The sequence below is a fragment of the Papio anubis genome, chromosome 4, assembly GCF_008728515.1.
Source record: "Papio anubis isolate 15944 chromosome 4, Panubis1.0, whole genome shotgun sequence".
NCBI classification, from domain to species: Eukaryota; Metazoa; Chordata; class Mammalia; order Primates; family Cercopithecidae; genus Papio; species Papio anubis.
In genome coordinates this window covers 164,580,822-164,588,527 of record NC_044979.1, presented here as the reverse complement: position 1 = coordinate 164,588,527, position 7,706 = coordinate 164,580,822, and the positions used below count along the sequence as shown (strand labels likewise).

The following is a 7,706-nucleotide window of genomic DNA, read 5'->3' as shown; positions in this document are numbered from 1 at the left end:
AATGCAGACCAGGCAATAGATAGGGGAATGCCTGCCCCGAGTTCCCAACCTCCTTTCCTTTGCTTTGGGAGGCCAAGGTGGGCAGATCACTTGAGGTCAGGAGTTCGAGACAAGCCCGGCCAACATGGCAAAACCTCGTCTCTACTAAAAATACGAAAATTAGCTGGGGGTGGTGGCAGACGCCTGTAATCCCAGCAACTTGGGAGGCTGAGGTAGGAGAATTGCTTGAACCCTGGAAGCAGAGGTTGCAGTGAGCTGAGATCGCACCATCACACTCCAGCCTGCGTGACAGAGGGAGACTCTGTCTCAAAAAAAAAAACCCAAAAACAAAACCAAAAAATGCCACAAAAGGCACTGTGTAAAATGTGGAGAGAGAACAGAAAACGGCTGGAAATTAAACTTCTCTCAAATCTCAAGTCCCTGTAGGAGATCAGACAAGGAAACTGACAAATGCAAAACGGGATGGTGAAGGGAAGGGGTTTAAGCAGATGTTCCCATGCAATTCTTTTTCCAATAAAAGACCACTGCTTTGGGTGACAATAACCATGTACATATGGAAAAAAGTTTAATGACATTATGTATTATAAATATCTATTCTTTTACAAACAAACTAATAAAAAGAAATAATTACTGGAGGGTTTGTATTACTTTATTAGCAAAGATTGTTTCACATATGCTGGAAATAATTTTGATTTCTGCAAAGAGGAGGAAATTTTCTGATTATTCTATACTGCAATCAGATCTTTTTCCTATTTCAAGTTATTATAAAAAGTTCATTGTTGTCGCAGATCAGAAACACCCATCCTCTTTGACTTTCCAGAAAGTCTAAAAGTCAAGAAAAATAATTTCACCATCTAAGCTATATGTTCCATGAGAAAGACACTGCTAAAACAGCAAAATGGTCCAAAAACAAATTCACCTGTGGAAAGTGAAGAAAAAAATGTTAACTTTTATAGTCCCTCTTAAAACAAGGAAATAGATGCGTTTATTCCTACATCTGGCTCTTCTCCCATAATCCTCTACTTCTTGAATCTGCCTGGGACCAAGAAGGCCAGATCTCTGCTGATACTGATTCCTACATCTTCTGGTCTGGTGCCAAACCACAGTGATTTTGCATCTGCAAGAGCACATTTGAGAGTCAGCTGAAAGAAGAGCAAAACATTTATTAACGCCAAAGCCATCAACTGCAATCAAAAGATCAATCCAAACAAATTGAGCAATTTGCAGAAGAGCAGACATGGTCTAAGGCAGGAATAAGTGAACCTCAAGGGTGTTAGAATAAAAACAGACCCCATCTCATAAAAGGAATCTTGGCGCAGGCCTTCCCAAATATAAAAATCAAAGAGCTATTCTCCCCTGTCTTCCTTATATAACAGCACTCAAGGATAGGAAAGACAGATTTATGGATCAGAGGCTTCTGTCCAGAGCATGGCCTTTCTCATGAAGTTACCTGTCTAGCATGTGAAACTGATGATCAATGGGACTGTTATTCCCCATACTGGCTTTCTTCCCTGAAAGTGATTACACATCCAACCCATTTCCGAATGACTTGCGGTGCCTCTCCATACGTGGAGAATATTTCTCTGCCATGTTTTCAGGCTTGGCAACATGATGTGTCTGGGCCAATGAAATGTAAGCAGAGGTGACAGTGTGCCAGTTCAAGCAAACACTTTGAAGCATGACATTTTCCAGCCAATTCTCTGTTTTTCTCTCTGCCACAGAAACAGCAGTCTCAAAGCCAGGCACAGAAAGATAAATTTTACAGGTTCTCACTCATATGTGAGACTTAGGAATCAAAACAATTGAACTCATGGAGGTAAAGAGTAAAATGATGGTTACTAGAAGCTGGGAAGAGGACAGGGAAGGGGATGGAGTGCAGACAGCTACTGGGTGCAAAAATGCAGTTAGGAAACAAAAAGAGCAGGTCCCAAATATACATGGCTATATTTCTGATTCCAGGAAAGAGAAGATACTGGGAACAGAATTGTGGCAATCAATGCACGACCATCACTATGTAATGCAAGTGGAAAATGAAAATTTGTTGGCGTGAGTCCCTGAGATTTGGAGACTATATATTATTGCAGTGAAACTGACTAATATATATGACACCACGAAGCAGTAACTCACAACTGCATTGAAATAAGCATTCCATCTCTAAGGGCATCCCATTCCATGAGAGGCTTGACTTTTATTCTAAAAATAAGCTAAAACAGATTAGATAGGATTGGTTCAAGCACTATGTCACCTGTAGTCAGAAGGTACCAGGGATAAAGGTACCATTTTCTATCCTAGATGAACTATGTTGCTGTAAGATAAGCCATAGTTATCCTGGAGGTCACCTGTTCCACAATTCTGGAAGTAGCCATGAAATAGATCAGCCTTGAAGGAGTGGGGCACAGCATAGGTTTATACTTGCCCCACAGCAAACATGTCTTTGAACACATAGTAAGTTCACTTGTCCTGCAGCTCAGGAGTCCAGGGAATAGCCACACACAGTCAGGGCTATTAGCGTCACTAAACAGAAAGTGCTTCTTTTGGCTTCTAGTTCTGCAACTGCTTTTACGGCTCCACCTCTTCCTTTTAATTTGCTTATTAATGGCTCTTTGACAACCCTACTGCTAAGTCAGTGGCCTTGGGGGTATAATTACAAATACTTTAAAACTCAAAGTTAGCATGTTTTTCCAATCAATTAAAAGTACTTAAAAATACCTACAGAAGGCCGGGCGCGGTGGCTCAAGCCTGTAATCCCAGCACTTTGGGAGGCCGAGACGGGCGGATCACGAGGTCAGGAGATCGAGACCATCCTGGCTAACACGGTGAAACCCCGTCTCTACTAAAAAGTACAAAAAACTAGCCGGGCGAGGTGGCGAGCACCTGTAGTCCCAGCTACTCGGGAGGCTGAGCCAGGAGAATGGCGTAAACCCGGGAGCGGAGCTTGCAGTGAGCAGAGATCCGGCCACCGCACTCTAGCCTGGGTGACAGAGCGAGACTCCGTCTCAAAAAAAAAAAAAATACCTACAGAAGCCGAAAGCAACCTAGGTCCTAACCACATGCACCAGGCCACAGGAACTCAACAGGGCCTGACAAATTCAGTCTTGCCAGGACCAGCACGGAGGAGACAAGAACTGTGAGATTCAGAAAATGAGTTGGAAGGCAGCGACGCATGGCTGAGCAAAGGGGATTTGTTCCTAGAATGCTGCTGCCTAATCCAGGAAGGACAGACAGGGCTGGGAAGCAGATCTGAAGCAGAGCTATGGAAGGAACACCCCATTCCTTAGCAAGCTTAGATCTGGTGGTGGGGCCTGGGGCTCATAAGGACAGCCAGCTACATGCTCAGTGGCTTAATCAGAGGTGGTTCCTCCTGCCTCTGGAGTGAGTTATTCTTCAGAAGTTTAGGAGCAAAGAGGATTCATTCTTTGACTAGCCCAGCTTGATTCACTCTTTGGCTAGACTCACCCCGGGTCTTACAGAATCTACAAAAGGATGAGAAGGAACTCACTGGCAAATAAAACTTAATGGGAACAAAACAAGCATTGTCCAACAAGGACGACCTATCACAAGGACTACCTATCACAAGGATGCTAGAACTCCTGACAGGCCAGTCTTCTTTTAAGGGTGGGGAAACTGAGCCCAGAGATGCAAAATGACCCACCTAAGGCCAAAGTCAATGACAGTATGGCAGAGGGAGGGCTCAGGGCCTGACTGATGAATTCCTGACTGATGCTGAGAGCTCTTCTTTAAGTCTCTATGCTAGCCTATTCTGAAATAAATACAAGGACTTTGTAGGGGCCCCTAAAGTCAGAGAGAAGGTGTGACTACAACAGGAAGGGCTTATGAATCTGCAACACTGTTGTTATTGACAATTGATCCACCTAAGACGTTGACTTTTCCACATGTTTTCACAAAGAATAGGGGCATGAGATACTGTTGTGTGGACATTATCCACATGTGGGAGGAAAGAAAGTCAACCACGTGATGTACAAGCCATTGAAACTTCATATTTGAGAATTCTGCAAGTCAACTATTATTGCCAATTGTCAGGATCCTCCCTAATGAGAATTTCATAAAGTGTAAGTATAATACATCACACTCCATTAGGGGCTGGGGTGGGGAACTGCAGGAGGTTGAAAAGGAGGGGCTCAGAGAGGAAGGAAGATGAGGGAAGTGATTAAGAAAAACACTGACAAATACTGAAAACAAAACTTGCCTGGTGTGGATGCAGCTAAATTAAGTTTTCCTATGAGAAACAAGGCAAAGGACTCATTTAAAATGCCTGCAGGTAGACTGAAAGTTGTTTCCAAATACCAGATTGACAAAACGATCTTAGAAATAGACAGAAAATGCCAATGCCTGTAGCTGTTTCTGACCCTTGCCAGTGGTCATGCTTTCATTTCCTCCCAAATCAGATCCTAAGTACCTATTCAGCAAAATAGAATACATGAAATCACAGACAGACACTTTCAACTACCAGAAACACAATTTCACTTAATTCTACAAATATCATCAAACACCAGTGGGAGACGTTCTTTCCCCTGGCATTTGGTTGCATTTGACTTTCACAAAATAGTGAACTTATCAAGAGGAAATGTTTCTCTAGAGCTTGCTGGATTCATTTAGTCACTTCTCCCGACTGCCCCTCAGGGTCCCCGTTATTGCTACTTGGGGTAGACTATGACCAGTTTCTCTTGGCATAAACCGCACAATAACCATGACCTTAGCATAGCTTTGAGGGTTTACTAACCTGTGACACACTCAAACCAGGCGAGCTAAAGGGTTTCAAAAATCCTGAAGCACCTGAAATGCTTCTGAAAATGATTCTATGACTTGGCTGTTAATAGGGATGAAAACAAGTTTGAAAATTAAGAGACAATGAGAAGCTAGATAGGAAGTGCGATTGCATGCAACTTGGGTTCTTTCTCTGAAAAGTAAGGCAAAGCAGACACAAGAGAGGACTTGAGCTTACACTCATTTTGGAGGAAAATTCCTTGTGACGCCACCCTCCCCACATCCCTGGAGCCCCCACCCCAGACCATAAACCTGATCCCTGAAGTAATGAAAACCCACTTCTACAAAAGGGAAAATACTAAGTAGGTTGATTTTAAACCTTCCACAATAATGCAGTATGTATCGGGGCAACAGTGGTGTTGGATTGATATTAGGACAGAAATTCAGTCTTTGCCAGAACAGTGACTTTATAGCCAACTCCTGATCGTGTCAACCTGAAATAAAAGGGTCAGATTCCAATTTTAGAGAGTTTATTCAAGCAAAAAGCTGGGAATGGCCATTTCTGGATGTTCCATCCCAGAGAAATGGGGGTAGTGCTCTGAAGTTAAAAGCTAAATTCTCTTTGATATAGGAAAAAGCAAAGAAATGTAACAAGATTACAACATTTTCAATACAGGGCTGGTTTATGAGTTACAACAAATTAATCAGTTACAGTGTGTTTTCTTTTCTGTGCAGCTTGTTTTCTTTTCTTTATTGCTCGTTTTCATTTCCTTTTCATTTTAGAAGAGTGTGCTTAGCATTCCATCTTGAGGCATTGAGATGGCCATAAAGTTTTTGTGTGAGAAGAGGTTAATCTATAATGAAAGTCAACAGTAAGAGGGAAGGGGTCTTCCCTGGCATCCTTCACTGATATGGACAGGAGACAGGGAAATACTGGGTAGAAGAGGGCAGTTCCCAGCAAAGGGCCCACCCTCAAGCCTGAAGACCCGCAGCCCTAAAGGAGGACAGGCATTTCTGTTTTCAGGGCCAAATTTTGCCTTTTGGCCTGCCATGTGCCCCCCATCCTGCCCCCACATAAACCCAAGACCTTAGAGGGCACACACACAAGAAGCTGGACATCAAGACCAGCAGACCAGTGGACCAGTGAACCAGCAGACCAGTGATAGTGGAACAATGCGGCAGGGAAAGTGAGAAAAGGAAGGATGTCTGGAATCCTAGGGGAGCTCGGCCAGGGGTGGCTGGAGAAGAGTTAGGCCACTGGATGCCCGACTCCAGGGAAAGACGACCTTCCCACTCCAACCCAGCTTCTGGCTCCCCATCCATCTCACAGACAGCCACTCCATAAAACCTTGCACTCACCCTTCAAGCCCATGTATGATCTGATTCTTTCAGGACACTGGACAAGAGCTTGGGATACAGGAAGTTGTCACACTGGGCCTGCCCTTACAATAACGCAGAGGGTCCGTTAAGCTGATTAACACACAAGCTGTCTGCAGACAACGAATCTGAAAGAGCTTTGTAACACATGCCCACATGGGTTTCGGAAGTCACAGAGAGCCAACCCCTAGACTCTGCCGTGGGACAGGAACCCAAAAGTGCTTGTGCTGGCCTCTGCACCTGCCTGTCTGCATGCTTCCCCCTTGAGATTTGAGCTTTGGGGCGACCAAGCAGGCGAGCTACACCTCTCGCACGTCCTACAACCATTTACAACATTTTACAAAATAATGTAGGTACGGGAAAAGACAATTCAGACAATCAAAAATACTACAAAAAGTTCACAGCTGCCTAGTTTACACTGCCTGTCTTGTGACTGAGGCTCCATAATTCACATTTCCTTATGGCTCAAAATAATTAAGAGTTCTAACAGCTTAGATTTTTGAATCACTCCTTTTCACAATCACAAAGTGTAGTAGGAGTGCCAGAGAGAGAGAGCATAGCTCACACATAATCCAAAAGTCTTTTCTAGCCCGTAGTTTCAAAATCACTCTCCCAAAGAAAGGTGAGGAAAGCTAGTATCATAGAAACCAAACGGGCCCGTCCGAGTTTCATTTTCCTCCACCTGAGAGGCAGTGATGAAACATCACACAAGTACTGCTTTGAAAAGCACCTGGATTCCCCAGGTTCTTTCAGACTACCTCATGGGAAATAAAACAGAAACAAATTTAAAACTATAACTGGGTTGGTTTTTTGTTTGTTTACCAGTTAAGACCTCAGGTAGGTATATGCTATGGGCTGCATTGTCTTCCTGCAGCCTCCCCCAAATGTATATGTTCAACTCCAAACCTCTAGTACCTCAGAATGTTCCTGTTTTGGGACATGATAAAAGAAAAACTTTAGCCAATTTAAATTTAAAGGAGTTTAGTTGAGCAACGAAGAACGTTTCGCGAATCAGATAGCCCCCAAATCACAGCAGATTCACAAAGACTCCAGCGCAGCCATGTGGTGGAAGATGATTTATAGACCAAAAAAAAAAAAAAAAAAAGAGAGAGAGAAATGACATACAGAATTTGGAAGTGAGGTAGAGAATGGCTGGATTGGTTACAGGTTGGTGTTTGCCTTAGTTGAACACAGTTTAAACCCTAAGCAGTATATGAATGGTTGAAGTATGGCTGCTGGAATTCGCCAGGACTTAGTTATTGTTACAGGTGCCTACTACTAAGTTAGGTTTTCAGTTTTGTCTGCCTATTAAGTTAGGTTATGGTTCATCCACAAGGACTCAAATATAGAAGGAGGGAATCTTTCTCAGGTTGTATTTAGTTTGCTTTCACAGACATAAAGCCTTTAAAGAGGTAATTAAGGTAAAATGAGGTTATTGGCATGGGTCCTAATGTAATCTGACTGGTGTCCTTACAAGATTAGGACACAGGCACCCAGAGGGAAGACAATCTGAAGTCACAGACCTACAAGCCAGGGAGAGGGGCCTCAGAAGTCAACCTGCTGACACCGTGATCTCAGATTCACAGCCTCCAGAACTGTGAGAA

The 7,706-nt window shown here is 43.4% G+C and overlaps 1 long non-coding RNA gene across 1 annotated transcript; it reads right to left on the bottom strand.

The window, feature by feature from the left end:
• Positions 1-264: 264 nt before the first annotated feature.
• On the bottom strand, positions 265-7,430 carry LOC116274424. Its single transcript, XR_004183049.1, has 3 exons — positions 6,085-7,430; positions 3,016-5,579; positions 265-2,709 (listed from the first exon to the last, which is right to left on the bottom strand). It is a non-coding gene; the product is annotated as an uncharacterized LOC116274424 (long non-coding RNA).
• Between the last annotated feature and the right edge of the window lie 276 nt (positions 7,431-7,706).